The 16216-nt window shown below is 35.2% G+C and overlaps 1 protein-coding gene across 5 annotated transcripts in view; it reads right to left on the bottom strand.

Moving 5' to 3' along the window:
• Positions 1–16216, bottom strand: part of mnb (minibrain) — a 91143-nt gene that overhangs the window by 20724 nt on the left and 54203 nt on the right. The window lies entirely within an intron of this gene.

Here is a 16216-nt window from a genome sequence, read left to right as displayed (position 1 = left end):
GGAAATTTTTCCGGAGACGTCGACGTTCCGAAATTCTTCTTAATGTTCGTTATATTTTTACAGTCCAACCTAGTAAACTAAACAGAAAACTCTAGAAATTATATGTGCTTTTATATATAACACAATATACATTGAAGTCATTTTATTGTTTAGTTATAAACCGTGACAGTGTTAACTCGATAATAGCAAAGCTATAAAAGTTAAACGTGGCCCATTAACGTTGCTTCGCCGAGTGGCCGGTGTCCGGTGCCCATGTTTAGTGCACAATAGGGTGTCATTACGCTGTCACTTGACAATGTCAATAATAAGGGAAGCGAGGGTACAGGAATACATGCTCATTATTATAAAACTTCTGCACTAGAAATTATACCCTGACATTTGAAACATATACAGAAAATAAACGTAAATTCATAACTAATTGTAACGTTAGAAAAAAAAATAGTCATTTTATCTAAAAATATTTTTACTCTAAAAACTATTTTCTAGGCCGCTGTTGATATTTGATTTAGTAAATGGGTACCATTTTCTCTATTGACAGTTTATTCATATCATACCCGATATCATTTCTATATCATTTTAATACGATTGCATTTAAATAAGTTTTATGTACTAAAAATCTAAAATAACCTAAATTACACGAAGGAAAAAAAAATACTGTGAATGCGTCGCACGATCGCCAAGAATAGAACATAATCAAAATAAATTTAAAATGAAAACAATTAAATTATTATGTATGCGAAAGAAAAATTGTGATGGAATTTATATTATGTATTTATATACACATTCATGTCGTATCTAGTTATATAAGATCTTATCGATATAAAGATATTGGAAAGCGTTATCAACAATCCATGTAACATATACATACATATGAAGTCACAATATGTTTATTAATTTATCAGAAACTAGTTGTCGCCCGCGACTCCGTTCGCGCGGTATTAAACAAAAGTAGTGTTCTTCCACCCTATGTTCTACATCTATGAAAAATTTCATGCAAGATCCATGCAGCAACTTTAGTGATACCTTCAAACAAACATAATTCTATCTGTCTATTTAAACATTAACATTTACAATATTAGTAAGAAGTAAGATAGAAAACAGTTACGCAAAATATATTATTTTTAACTTTTTTTGCATATTGAAGTGAACTCAAAAATACGATTCGAATTTTATGACTGTTTAATTTGAATGCTTTTTTATAATAAATATTTTTTTAAATATCAAAGCATAAGTTCGCTTTGTAAGATATCGCAATAAAGAGAGTAAATAGGTTGTTTGTTCATAAAGGTACTCATTTCATGGATTTAACACCCACGATCTGGAATGTACGTACACCCACGCATCTTGACGTATTAGCACGTATTAGAGCGGTTTGCTTTGAGTTAAAAATAGCAAATAGTGTCAATAAATACAACTTTTCTTTTCAATCCTAGTAACCTAATGCTTGTATTAGGAAATTATTGACGATTTACATATGGTCTGAATACAAAGTTATTGTACATATAGACAGAGTCACTTTGACCGATACAGCGAAGAGTTATAGTGTAGAATTTTTTTTTTTACCGTGGGTTTCTGAGACTATAAACTCCCATAATGACAGTTATTTGATATATAGCTAGCTAGTAATAAAGCATAAAATTAGTCACTATTCTCAAATAGTTACTCATAACATCTCTCTGATGGAACTCTCTCAATTGTCATTCTCCGATCTCGTTGTTCGATTTAGATATTGGCAATAAGTCAGAGATTTTGACATGCTATTAGTTCAAAGGACGGTGTAAATGTGGCAAGGTGGCGCCGGACGCGACCTCTGCGTGTGCATTACCGCAGCTTTCGAACGAGAATAGTACGCGGCCAGAAATGTCATGACGCAGCAACAACTATGTCTAGGCCGGATCGCGCGCATCAGTACGCTTCGATGCATCAACGAAGGCCTTTCGCGATCATTTTACACACATTTCTAATTATATACCTAAATAATATGGTTTTAAGTAAAAGTCGGTTAAAGTCGTTTGAGTAAAAAAAATGAAATAAGTTTTGGTTAAGAAAAATTATTTTTTTATTCGCGTTTCGTTTTTAAATTGCTATTTTTGTTAATCAATAACAATGCCATTCTTTTCTATAAGAATATTTTATTCTATTAAAATATTTTCACATAATATTATGGCCAACATGGTTTACCTACTATCATTTATTCGATTATGATGTATAAATTAAATCAATATAATTATTGAATTTACATGAAACAATTGAAATGACGTCGATCGATGAATACAGATTAAAAAAAATATTAGGAATTAATGAAATAATAATTATTTGTTAACCAAAATTAGTGCTCAGATTTGAAAAAATGACAAGCGAAGGTGACGATTTCAACGATTTTACTTGTCTAGAATTAAAAGTAAAATTTTGATAATACCCATATGAATCGATCTAGATTGATGAATTTACACAAGGATTCTCAGCCATAATAAATGAAGGGAAATGCATGGGAGAGGCGTCGTCGTTCAGGCATCTCAAATATTCGTTGATAGAGCACGCAGTTTAGAGAATTTCATCTCAAAACGCTTCAGATAATAGGGAATTCAATTTATATTGCGTGAATCTGTTAATTTAACCCACCTGTTTTATACTAAACATTTACTTAACACATTATCTTTGCTTTCAATATTTGTCACAGAATTTGTTTTATTTTTCCTTTAAAAATATCAAACGACGAAATATAATTTAATCAATCTTTTCATTCATTCAATTTTTATACATATAATAACTACCTCATACAATAAGAAAATTATTATCTTTATCTTTAAATATAAATTTGAATATAGATGTCATAAAAGTTAAGAAGAAAATTTCATCAAATCTAATTTTGTATGAATCGCTTATCTCGTTGGGCTACAAATCTCCGGCGAGCCGCGTCGACCCAAGTGTTTGCGTTGCTCCAGGATTATTATGCGAGGCGGACCTTAAATATTTTTATGTGAGTCATTTATTCGTCCTTTGATCAGTCGCTTTGATGTAGGGAGCGGGGCCTCGTAGACGACATTTCATCACAGAACGGACGCACTGAGGACGAGACTGTTATTTCAATCGGGGGGGATTTCTATTTTGGTTTTAATTAATGTTATGCTTTAAATGAGTAATGTGGGGGAAATTACAGTTTACATACAAATTTTATGTAACTCAAAATATAAAAACAAATAAGCACTACATAAGTAGTAATTGGGTTAAACCTAACCTAAAAGATGAAAGTATCTTTTAGGTTTGCATTTTACTATATGAGGATCAACCAACCTTCGACCACAGACGAGATATGACAACACAATTATGAGTCAACTATAAATTCGATAGGACGTAGCGATACTATTTACAACATACTTTTATCATAGCGTTGATTTAGGAAATTGTTACAACTTTCTTACATAAATACGTAACTTCAAACAAATAACTTGATTGTAGGACGTTTACATAATTCTTGATTACCAATCGTAATTCTATAGAACCTTATCGCGTTCAAAACTCGTTGACGAAGGTCACTGGTCACAGTATTATGAAACACTAGCTGTCGCCCCCGACTTCGTCCGCGCTGAATAAAAAAATAAATTTAATTAGTAGCCTATGTAGAACACAGACTACTAATAAATTTTTTATCCAGGCTATATTCTACATCGATGGCAAATTTTATGTACTGGAGATACCTTCTGACAAACAAGCATCCATCCATCTAAACATTCGCATTTATATTAGTAAGAAGCAAGATATGCCTTCTTTTTGTCATAGGAAAATAAAAAGTTAAGGTAAAAGCAAGGTCTGATATCTCCATTATATGTTTGTTCAACTTCAGTATTTAATTCGACTGCCAAGTGCTTAGATAAATGTTAAAGGAAGGCTTTTATAATGAGAGCCGTATTCAGCAATTTGCCTCCGTCGATAGCAGTCGATGGGCCTGTGTGCGACGAATAATTTCCATTATTTCCTTCCTTGGCCCGCGACGGCCCGGGGCGATCCCAGACGACAATCGATGCCTCCAATAACGTATACGTTATTTATTTCTATTGACATACAAAATGATAAAACCTTATTTATTACATTTCATTCCTATAGAAAGACATTTATAATAATATATTTGATCAAAACTAAATTCTCTTTTATCTTAATACTATCCTTAAATATTTAGCTCAAATTTTAACGTAAAATTTAAATGTTATCGCCTTATTAACCTTAACGAGGTCGTATTGTTTACCCGAAAAACATATATTAAAAAGTAAACTACACTTAGCATCTGCGGATAGTAATGGCAATAGACATTAGGCAGATGTAATAGGCGTAAAGAATTCGGCTCGCCGGCGGGCGATCGCTTGACGCGGGGAGATAGCGATCGCAGATCTAATAGACTTCATTGCACCAGATGATTGCCTGCGCTTACTACGTATTGACAGCACGAGACTCGCGATAAACAAACAACAATTATTTATAGTACCAGTCACAAAATACACAAAAAAAGTGGGCGCTATTCAGAGACATTCGCAGTAAAGGTTTCAGGTGTGTTTTCAACCTTAAATACACAGCAGTTAAAATGAAACAAAATCCTAATTTAAGAAATTACATCAATTGAAATTATTATTATCAAAAGCATCTTTATATAGAGAATCGTCTGATCTATGGCCAAGTCTGACGGAACGATGACGGCATCAGTCAATAAATGTATGGAGCGACGGCGAACAATTCCAGCCATTATCCGATGGATTGGCTTTCAACAAGACGTCGAATTCCAGTTCGGATGCCAAACGGTTCCGGTATTGTATCATCTCTATATTTACAAATATTAATAAACCTATTTTGTATACTAGTATAAATATATTTATTGATTTTATATTTGACATACTAAGAAAATTCGTATAATAAATGAAGAGCATTTCGCCTACCCCCGCCCGGTTGCGGCCGATATGCTTTTACTTTTAATAATTGTACTTTTAATAGCTTGCATATAGCTATATGAAAGCTATTAAAAGTACAATAGACATCGCAGTTTATAAAATAAGAGGCGCGTAACGCGTACGCATGCACTTGGCAACTGGCGGCGCCCGTCGGCCGGTATACACAACCGCGTCGCAACTTCATCTGATAGAGACGTCTGAATGTCAACGCACCACAACCACACGGTCACCTTGAGGAGCGCGGCCCGGCTCAAATTTAGCCGAATCGAAACAATCTTATCGCGACCGAGGTCGATGCCGCGCGGTTTGCCCCCTCAGATTTGCCCGACTAAGGTCTACAAACATTAACTGCGCCACATGTCACCTAACACCAATATTTATTTTATATCCGACGTTCGCACTAAGAATCCTCAACTCTTGCTATGCGCTATCATTTTACTCGAATGAAATTATTGCACAATAAATTCGAACATTGCATTCATTTGTTTGTTAATACACAGGTACTAGACTAGTTAAGTAATGAATGCCCAAATTAACATTAACCTTACTACGACTAGACGTCGCGCTTGACGCAACCGGGCAGTGCACACATCGCATTGCCTTCAGAGAAACAGCCACGTGTATCGGAACGTTTATCGTTTACGTACATTTTGTGTCAGAACAAAGGAAATGCTGCAACGTCATTTTTGACGTCAGCGAACTTATCACGAGACCGCGCCGTGATCAATTACTATAACATAAGGTGTAATTTAACATAATTGTAACCGTGAAGTCGTCACAGCAAATGTAATTAAATTAAACTTATATTTAAGTACTTCTTCATTTGATTGTAGCAGTATATTTTTTTTATAAAAAGTGATGTCTTTTTGTTTCTATTTATAGTACGTTAATACATAGTATGTTTAGTACGTCGCATTATTTGTCCACTACTATGACAACACCTTTCCCATAGTTTCCTTACACTAAGGCAGTCTTCTCAGTACAGTTGCGGGTTATAGTAAAAGTTTCGTTTAGAATTCTCCGTTAATATACATATAGGTCACAATAATTAATTTCATTTAAAGTTATAGTGGTTTTTAAATATGTGAAAATATGGGGGCGCTAAAAAAATATTTATTCTCAAAGTGGGCAGTAAACAAAATAAGTTTGGGAACCACTGCACCAAAGTGATTGTCCTAATTTCCATCGAAGATATTTATTACATATTCAAGCATAAGGTCAAACTTTACGTATTATTATTTTGTAATACCAAACAATAAGGTTTCGCGGAAAACATTACAATTGAATTCTAAATTAGTTTTTCAAACTTAAAAAGTTTATTTTACAAGTAAATTCAGAATAAACGAAGTACAAAGTTAATAGTTATAAATTTAAAAATACAAATGGTTTTACCGAAATTACCAAACTTACTATTTCATTAAAATGAATTACTAGAAACAAATTTGTTCAACATTTATATAATATTACAACCAGAGTAACCAAAACTACAAATTCTTGCATAAATTGGGAGAATCAGCGCATCTATATACTCTAGTTCATCCGACACATCCCTTATTTAAAAAGAATACATAAAATAACAATACTCCTATTCCAGAAAACTCCTTAAAGGCAAAAAATAACGTATACAAAAGTAACAATAAAGACGCGACGCTCAAAACGGCGTCACATTGATGCAACCGAATAGTCGGAGGTTTTCAAAATTTTCAATGGTGGTTGAAGAGACCAAAAAAGCGTATAAGGGGCTGAAACTTGGTAACGTAGTGTTAACTGTCTGCAAATTGGACTAACGACTGCGACCCACGAGTTTTACATCGGTGTGAGTTGAAACCGCAACTGCGACGGGAAGGGTTCTAATGTTTGTGAACACTATTGGGAAGTTTTAAAATGTTTTTCCATGTAAAAAATAAACCATTTAAACATTTTTATCCAATAAAATAAATGTTAGTATAATTTTCATTTCTTTCATTTACATATGAAATTTGTTAAAACATGCTTTAGTCCCACTTTTAGCTATCTACCAAAAGGTAGATAGCTAAAAGTTTACTAAATACATACTATGATTAAAAAATCATAATATGTATTAGGAAAAACTTAAAAATATTTCTTGTGTTACTAATCATCGGTAAAAGTTATAAATAAATACACATCGAAGCGAAGAATGTTGCAAGACATAAAAGAACTAAAACCAAAATTGAGTTCCCGCGAAGCCAAACTAATTTCCTTCAACAAAAGCGTCGTATCGTGTTATTTGCTTAACATGAATGAAGTCGAAGAATCCATTAATAACGAGAAGGCGAAAAACCCAGAAGTGTGTAATGTTCAACGCTCCAGATAGCATTTATTTTAAAAATAAACTGAAAATATATATGAGTCGTTAGAGATTAATATTGTTAAGGTTGGTTTTCGTGTGTCGCGTGCGAGCAGACGGCGCGGACGATGCGCGCTCGCTCATCGCACAACTGGAGCGTTTCGGCGCCGGCGCACGCGCGCTTTTATTGTTCCTCCCGCCTCTTTACCGCTAACTTTATTATGAGACGTCTGCTTTGAAATTTAAATCACGGTATAGTAACAAATTGCCGAGCGCAAGCTTGGTATCTCATTATCGAAGGTTCATAATTAATGTCCTATGCCTGAGCGATTTCACGCGCTAGTTTCAACAGCTCGCCAACATATAGAGTTACTTAAATTAATTATACTTTATTTCTGTATATTAACGATGTTATGAACATATTTTTACAAGGAAATAAAACCGACAAAGAAGCTATCCAATAAGAATTATTCAATATTAACAATAAATATGGAAACGGATAGGGAGAGTCGTGAATGATCATGTGGGATTTAAAAAACATAAATGATCATTTTCATCTAACTTACAAATGAATGTGGATTAAAAGTAAAGCATTTAAAAGCGTGTCTTCTGACAGTTTAGTCAGGAGAACATATATCCACATCAACGACCATCACTTTTATATATCCGTTAATTAACTTATCGCATATTTTATTGTATTTTAAATCAGCAGTCGCCTAGAATAAAGTCAGACAAGCGAAAATCCGTAATTCCCAAAACATTAAAAAGGCAAACAGCGTAAATAAAACGTTGGATATGTTACGATAGGAAAATATTTGGTAGCGTGCATCGGCATGTGTGTATTAGATCACATGATGCGATTAGCGGCGGACGCACACCTAGGGAGGGGATTATACCGCACCACGGTAGCGACTAGCGACTCCATCAAATAGATCGGCGCCGCGATACCGCCCGTCGACCGCCGACCGTCCGTCGGACGCCACCAGCCTCGCCAGCTCAAAGCCCCACCTTTCATATTTATACCGCGATACAATAACGCTTATAGGCAGTACGCAGCAAACCATATGTTACAAGTATAGAATATAATCGATACCTTTTGAAGTAGTTGTCATACCGACAATACATAACCACAAAATTATGTCAAACACGGATCACTATCGGTCAAAGCGGCATCATTAGCAAAGCCCAAAAGAAAACTTCGCGAAACACCGGGACAGCTGTTAAAAATATAAAAAAATGTTTTACAAGCCATTAATCCTTTCAAATATAATAAGTAAATAGGAATACAATTTGTTTTACATAGAGAGCGTATTAATGTTTCGTAATGGAGGGATATACATGAGAAGAAATAAATTTTAAGCTTCCCACAATTTGATTTTTATCTAGCCACCCCAAGTGTTTCACATTAGGATATTGGTCTCGCGATCAATTCTGTTCGAATGGACGGGACCGATGTTACGCTGCGGAAGCATTTTTGCTGATTGAAGGTGCCGAGTTGCCCGTCTGAGTAACGCAGACGAAAAGCAATGCGATGTTACCGAAAAAAGTGTTGACAGAAAAAAAGTAGTAGAAATCAAACTCGTAAAGATTTTGCGAATGTTTTGCTAATCCTTTAAAGAAGTTATAAATGAAAATTATAAAATAAATTATAGCATGCGATGTTGTATAGTTTGTGTTGTGTTTGCGTCTATTGAATTATTAGACCATCAATCTCCTCGTAATGATAATGATGGTGCGGCGTAACAGCCGTTTAACCGACGTTAAATATTTACACGTTCAGGCCAGCACGTGGCCGCGCCAGATGTACTGGTCCTGTATTTAGCAAAGATGTAAGCTATTTATTTGTAACTAGGTTTTGTCCGCGACTTCGTTCGAGCGATAGTAAAATAAAATTCAATAATATTTTAAATGTAACCTATTTAAAATATTATTGAATTTTATTTTACGTTCATTTTTGAGTTTATTCGTTATATACAAAAATAAAAATCTTTTCCTCTTTATAATATCTATCACACAATGTCTACAGTTTTGTGGTACACTTTACTAAGATACTATTTTAGACAAGGTAAAGCTTCGCGAGCCTCTTTAAAGTACCACTTTTTGCTAATATTAAAACAGATGTAGATTTACGTCATCTTGAAAACGCAATATTATGCGTTCATTTTATGCCTACATGCAGTACCATTGGCGAATATATTGGAGATAAGATCAAAATATATTTTATCTAGAGCCAATTACCTACATACTTTTAGTATGCTATCTCCGTGTTTTATATAAACGTAATAATAGTCTACATACTAAATAACCAAACAATCGTAATAGTCCAAATTGACGTGGACGTTCGACCCACTTATAATTTTAAAATCAATAAACACTGTTCCAAAAACAGGCGCCACCAACACGAGCATACATTAAAATTTCAAATTAATTGGCCAACGATGATCCACCGGTATCACTGCGAGAGGCCGAGCAAGCCCGGCGGGTATTTCAGAATTCATACGCGGAACAAAAGTGTAGGCGGGCGTCGACTCTCCCCCCGATGTAGGTACTTACCTGAAACAATGAAACGTTTTATATGAATGCTTGGGTTTTTTTCGAGGAACGCTAGGATGGGTTAGCGGCCTGCGAGATCGATACGAGATCGTGCGGCGAGTGATGCAAGTCATCGGGGTCGTCAACACGCCGCGTGTTTTGACGTACTGAATAATGACGTCAGCCTGACAAGGCCGGTTTTATTGCGAGCCGAGCTTTTAGGACGAATTGTGCCTGGGGTGGTTCTATCACTCTTTAGATAAAGGAGAGAGCGAAAACAGAATTTTAGAAAGTGCTTGTAAACACCTTTTCCATTATGCGTACAATTAATGAAAAATGTGAACATTTTACTTGTGATTTTTTTACTTTGCTTAAAAAAATAATAGATGCAATTGTCGGAGGAAATATTTTTAAAACTGTTACATATTATAAACCTAGCAACACCGAAACCCACCACAACATTAAATTATATTTAGTCTTGACGTGACGAAAGTGAGATAACACAATGACGCAATGACGCCTACACAGCTAGAGCACAGCAGATACGCGAAGCAATAAAATAAAACGGACCAGCTGTCGACGAATTCAAATCTTCAAGCGCATTTGTAAGCATTACACGCTGAAGTAAAAGTTACAAACAATAACATTTCCCGTTGACGTCGAGGACGCGTCCGTACGTACAATGAACCATTACAAATAGTAAAAAGAAAAATAAATAAAAATAATCGAACAGCTTTGGTCGCTACGTGGACGAATAAAGAGTTAGTTTCCCTTGAACCGATCACAGACAGGTGTGTTAAAAGTTGATCTGTCCATGCAGTTTACGTTGTAAAACGAAAAGTAAATCGAATACCCGGGCTTGTATCTCAAATTGTTAAGACTGCAATTTATTGTACTAGCGAGTTATGATAAACATAGAAAATATTTATTATAAACTTTTCAGTAAAGATTTCTATAACAACACATCTAGTAATTCAATCGCAAAATAGATACGTAAAAGTTCGAGAGTAAAACAAAACAATTCCCATGGATATGTTATACAAGTATTTGTTACGAGTTATCGACAGATCGCTGTAACGGAAATGATGCTGCCACATGAAACAGATACTTGTCCGCATCGGACACTGCTTATTGCAAAGAGAAAGTTATTACAGTTGACGCGATCGCAACAGAGATCAGTATTTGTCGTAAATAATTTCAATTTATTGCGATGTAGCTATTGTTTGATACATAACGCTAATGAAGTTGTAATGCAAATTATAAATTCAGATACTTTACAAATATACTGTAAATTACTTCTTATAAAAAAAAACTTTTGTTAGTCTGCGTAACTTGTTAAACTAACATAATTTCTTTGTAAATATTTTCAATATACTTGTGTAAATAAAAGCAATATTTCTCTTTCCGCGTATCTTATTAAAACATGAGCCAAATATCAATTTTCATTTATCCTATCTGTAGCAGCATCAATACACAAAGGTAATAATCCGACGAAAACCGATAGTGAAATTGTATTCGGCAAGTGAACATATGCCATATTTATTACAACCCCTACTATTGGCGATCCAATAAAGGATTTTCCGTATCGATCGAGTTGCTACACTGATTAATATCGTCTGGCTCCTTCGGCCGGCGAATGGATATAGTTCTGTTGGGAACGATTTCGATGCCATCAAATTAGAACGAGTTGTTGTGTCGAGGTTTGGTTACTGTCGATCGTCACGCGTTAGACAAATTATCGGAAGTATCCCTGATTAATTTCATTAACGTATGCCTTCTTTTGAATTGGATATTAAACACAAATAGTTTACATCAATGGACTGAACATAAAACTTAATTGTAATTATGTTATGATTGTTTTTATTGCCCAGTGATTGATAATTATTGTACCTTATTATGTAAATTACTTTATATACCTGGGTGGCTTAGCATGCAGTTTGTATAATTTTTGTTGACTCACCCCTGTTAATAACACCTAATTATCACGCAATTAGAGTAAAAGTATTATCAACAAAAAATGTTTACCTATCGCCTATATGGTATCAAAATAAAGCACGTGTTATTCAAATTTGTATTCAAGCATAAGGGTGGTGGAAAAAACGAAGCGGTCGGCTATTCGAAAATTAATTTCATTAAAATTTATTCCCCAACATTAAAGGCCCTACCGCGGTTTTAGTAGCGTCTCTCTCGTGCTGCCCGCGGCGTTGTTTTCTGAACTCGAATCTTTTCTTCGTACACGTAAACACGTTTTAAATTATCGCCATCATCGAAGATTGGAGAAAAATAAAGTAAAATAACCGCCCTGTAGCGGACGCTCATTTACAAACGTTGCAAATCTGATCAACGGAAGGCACCGTGAAGTTCTGTGAAATTCACAAATTATCTGATGAACTTTGAGTCGTTTTAAAGGGTATCGTTATTAGCTGTTTAATTTTATTTATGATAATATTAACAGCAAGAAAATAAAAATGTGATTGCAGCATACATATAAATAAAATGCCATAATTTTAGTATCAAAACTTTAGCGTTTACTTTTCAATATTAAAATCTTCGGTGAATCCAAGATCAAGACTTATGTTGGTAAGGTTAAACCTTTTACATAAGGGAGAACCGTCATTTGGCAAGTGTCTTCATAGCGCTTGTCTGCCTACGGACATTTTGGCAGAGTCGGTCCTTGCAAGACGGCTCGAGTGCCGGCCTAGATCTCATTTCTCTACGTTCACCAACAGATATTATTGAGGTCGACTATTGGTACATTTTAAGTACATAAACAACTTATTTTTAACACTGAACTATGCAACTGGATAAAATAGTCCCTTCAAGGAGAAATATAATCTTGTAAGACATAACATGTTCGAGTTATTTTTTTTTCTTTGTTTATTTATAGATACCAGTATAATGTTTTGTTATTTATAGTTTTATTATTGTAAAAAATTCCAATCATGTGAAGCCTACGTAATATTTATTCTTAAACAAAAATACAATTTTTATTTTAGGACAGAGTGAAACTCCACAAAATGTATACGATTTTCGAGGAGTGCGAACACCGATATCGCGCAAGGAAAAGAATTCAAATCCCGCATAAGAGCTCAGGAGAACTTTTAATCCGAGCCAAAGTCGAAGGCAACTTTTATTCATAGCGGAACCGACTTAAATTAAACGGGCCTTTAACAAAGTACACTGTCTGCCTAAGAACATATTTTGTGGGTCCTGGATGAGATATTTGTATATCTGTGTAAAAATATTGAATTGATTATTTTTCACATCATTTAAAATGATATTAATACGAAAACAGATAAACACAAACTAAACATAGAAATTTGTTACTTTTACGTTCTATTTGTTTAGAATCCTTTAAGCCACGATTTTTTTTTATATCATAAGGTGGCAAACGAGTAAGCGGCCACCTAAAATCGCTGAAATAGCGAAGTGACCGTTGCCCATAGACATACGCAATTGCTTATGCGTTGCCTACCTTTAATCGACGGAGAAGAGGATGCACAGAAAGAAAATATTTTCCCTTTCCATGCATCCTCTCATCCGGAAAGTCCACTTCCACTTCTCATCCTTTACTTATAAGAAAAAGGGTGGAAAGGGAAAGAGGACTAATTTTGGCCTCCGGGACGCCAAAAGTAATTTTCTTTAAAAAAGTTCCACGTTGTTCTTTTACAAGCAGAATCAATTTTGCATTCTACAATAGCCGAGGCCGACTGTGTGCCTGCGTGGAGTCCATGAGCCATGGCGGCGGCATCTATAAACAATATGTTCTAAAAGCAATTTACATACGCTAACACGGTACCTGGTTATGGATTATGGATATTGATCGTTAAGAAACATTGCGGATTACAATTCTGTGACCTTTTATATTTATGGTCTATTGCTCCGTGTTACGGTAAATAGCTTATATACAAGCTGCAAAAACTGCGGTAACATTATCATATTGTATTTACAGTTAAAGTTATTGAATTTATTGGAGACTGTGTTTTGGTTGCAGTACAAATTTAAATTCATACTGGTGTAGGTGGATGACGTAGGCCGAGTGTCCCGAGCGAGCGAGCATACATTGTGCATTGACGCATCGAGCCCAGCGGCCCAATTCGATCCGTGACGTAGGAGACGATGCCGCATTCTGGGTCAATTGGCAAACAGCTGACGAAACCGCAGCCGTCGGGCTCTATGGAGCAACCCGCCGTCTTGATTGACGGACGGACTACGGACCGTTCGCAACTGTACTGTTCAGGGTCGCGACGGTATTTTATTGCAAATATTACTTGTGTTACATACTGTACTTAGACTCATAGATTGACAATTTTTTGTTTCCTCCAAAAAATTAACCTCAGTCCTATTTTTGCAACAAATGATTAAACAAGCATCTATACTGGCATGTAAACCCTGTTCAAATACATTTTTAAAAAGAGATTGAAATCATAAACCATCGCTTTGCCCGTTTGCCGCCATCTCAAATAAAATTTAAAAAATATCCTTGTAACAACGTGCCATGTCGAGTGTCGCACCGTGCACAAGTTTGTGGCGTAGCTGCAGCACGGAGGCAACACGGTGTCGACACTGTAGCAGCATAGTACAGCACAGCAGAGGGCACTCGATACGCGACGCGACCGTAACGACCGCGGCCGACGAGCGACAATTAGCACTCCGCGCAAATGTCACGCAAACGGCAAAAGGTGTTAAGGTGCCTTTTCAACATGCCGACAAGTGCGCAGCACGTGTTAGGAACAAGCCTGTATGTTCAGTACAACCGAACGTAGTATTACTTGTTTGGAACATACATACATGTTATCTTCTTGTATCTACTCATGCGTACCCATACGCCTGACGTCCACAGTTAAGACTTTTAGTATTGGGATTCCTTTAATAAATATACTGAATAGAAAGTTGGTGCAACTCGTAATAGGTAAGTTTAATAAAAATAAAAGTCGTGGCTTATACAGGCTTTAAATTTAAGATTTTTATTGGGAGGTTTATTTTTTTCTTTCGTGTTTAAATCAAGTACAAGAAAATATATGTAAGTATTGCAAAAGCAAGATTTACACATTTACAAATGTATACAATTAAGTCTTACTTTACATCACAAGCCTTAAGCAAAGACTGTCGACATTGAACTGAAAGCAATATTTAAAGTAATGTATCTCCTTTTCAGTATTCTCCTACTTGAAGCCGGATGTCTTTAGCGTCGTCGTAAATGTATTTTCAATGTATTTGGGTCACGAAAAGAATAAACTTAAATATAACATACTCTGCATTCACACTTTAGTTCATATAAAGCTTTCTAACCTCTTATTTTACAAGGTGAAACCATTTATTAATGTATGAAAAGATTTTATTTTTAATTTTAAACATTTTTGAATGTTAAACTGTAACGCGTCAAATAAGCAGATAAATATAGAAACATAAAAAGCTTGATTCAGTGGCAATTGGAAAATACGTATCTTTGTGTGAATAATAAAACTCCCATCGCAACATATTAATGTTTCCACATAAAATACAATAACATTTTTTCTAAGAACTCCACATAAATTAAACCTATATACGGTGCTATATCCGAAAGCTTTATGATCGCATACCAATGACACATTCGCGATGGAAGCGTATATTCTGCGTAAAAGTCGTCTCACTTGAGAAATAAATAAATCCTATAAGACTCGTTTATTCCTTTTGAAGTACTTTTACGAGTCGATTGTCGTGCGAACGCATCAGGAAACACATCTGACCGCTTTCGTCCCGTTTCGGCACATTAATTTACAGCTGGATATAAATAACCGAAGAGCTGAGTATAAAACAAAGTAAATACCTTTATACAGAAGCCGCTAATGTTTCGTTATAAAGATTTATAAATATATAATGTAGTCATTTTATGCATCCATATGATATCGAATATAAATAAATGTTTTCATGATCGTCTTCGAATTAGAGCAAAGAAATATACAATTTCCATTTCATTACAAATGTTTGTTTCGTTAACCGTGGGTTTCCGAGTCTATAATATCCGTTTAAAACACAGTATTATCTCTGATTTGTCAAAACTAATATCAATATATTTTAAGCGAAGATTTTGGTCACAGAAAACGGTTAGGCTACCTTTAGCCTAAACATCTAATTCCATTTTAAAGACATTTCGTTTTATTTATACTCTTTTCTCCCCGATTGTCTTATAGTTGTTACAGTCGTATGGGTATTTTAGATTTTGCATCAACAATTGCATGTTAGTAGTAAGGGGAGATGAGAATCAAAGAGGAACAATCACAAACTAGGTACATTGGGTAGGGTGTTCAAACAACAAAGCAAACTTTGATCCCTAAATGGGCTACAGGTTGCACCAACATTCCTGCGGGACGCCTCAAGCTGCCCACATGTAACTTGTTTAAGCTCGTTACACGCAACCGTAAGCAATTGCCGTTCAAGGGAAATGATTTAACTATTA

This window comes from Papilio xuthus, unplaced genomic scaffold, assembly GCF_000836235.2.
Source record: "Papilio xuthus unplaced genomic scaffold, Pxut_1.1 DF828177.1, whole genome shotgun sequence".
Classification (NCBI taxonomy): Eukaryota; Metazoa; Arthropoda; class Insecta; order Lepidoptera; family Papilionidae; genus Papilio; species Papilio xuthus.
This window is presented reverse-complemented; position numbering and strand designations above follow the sequence as displayed.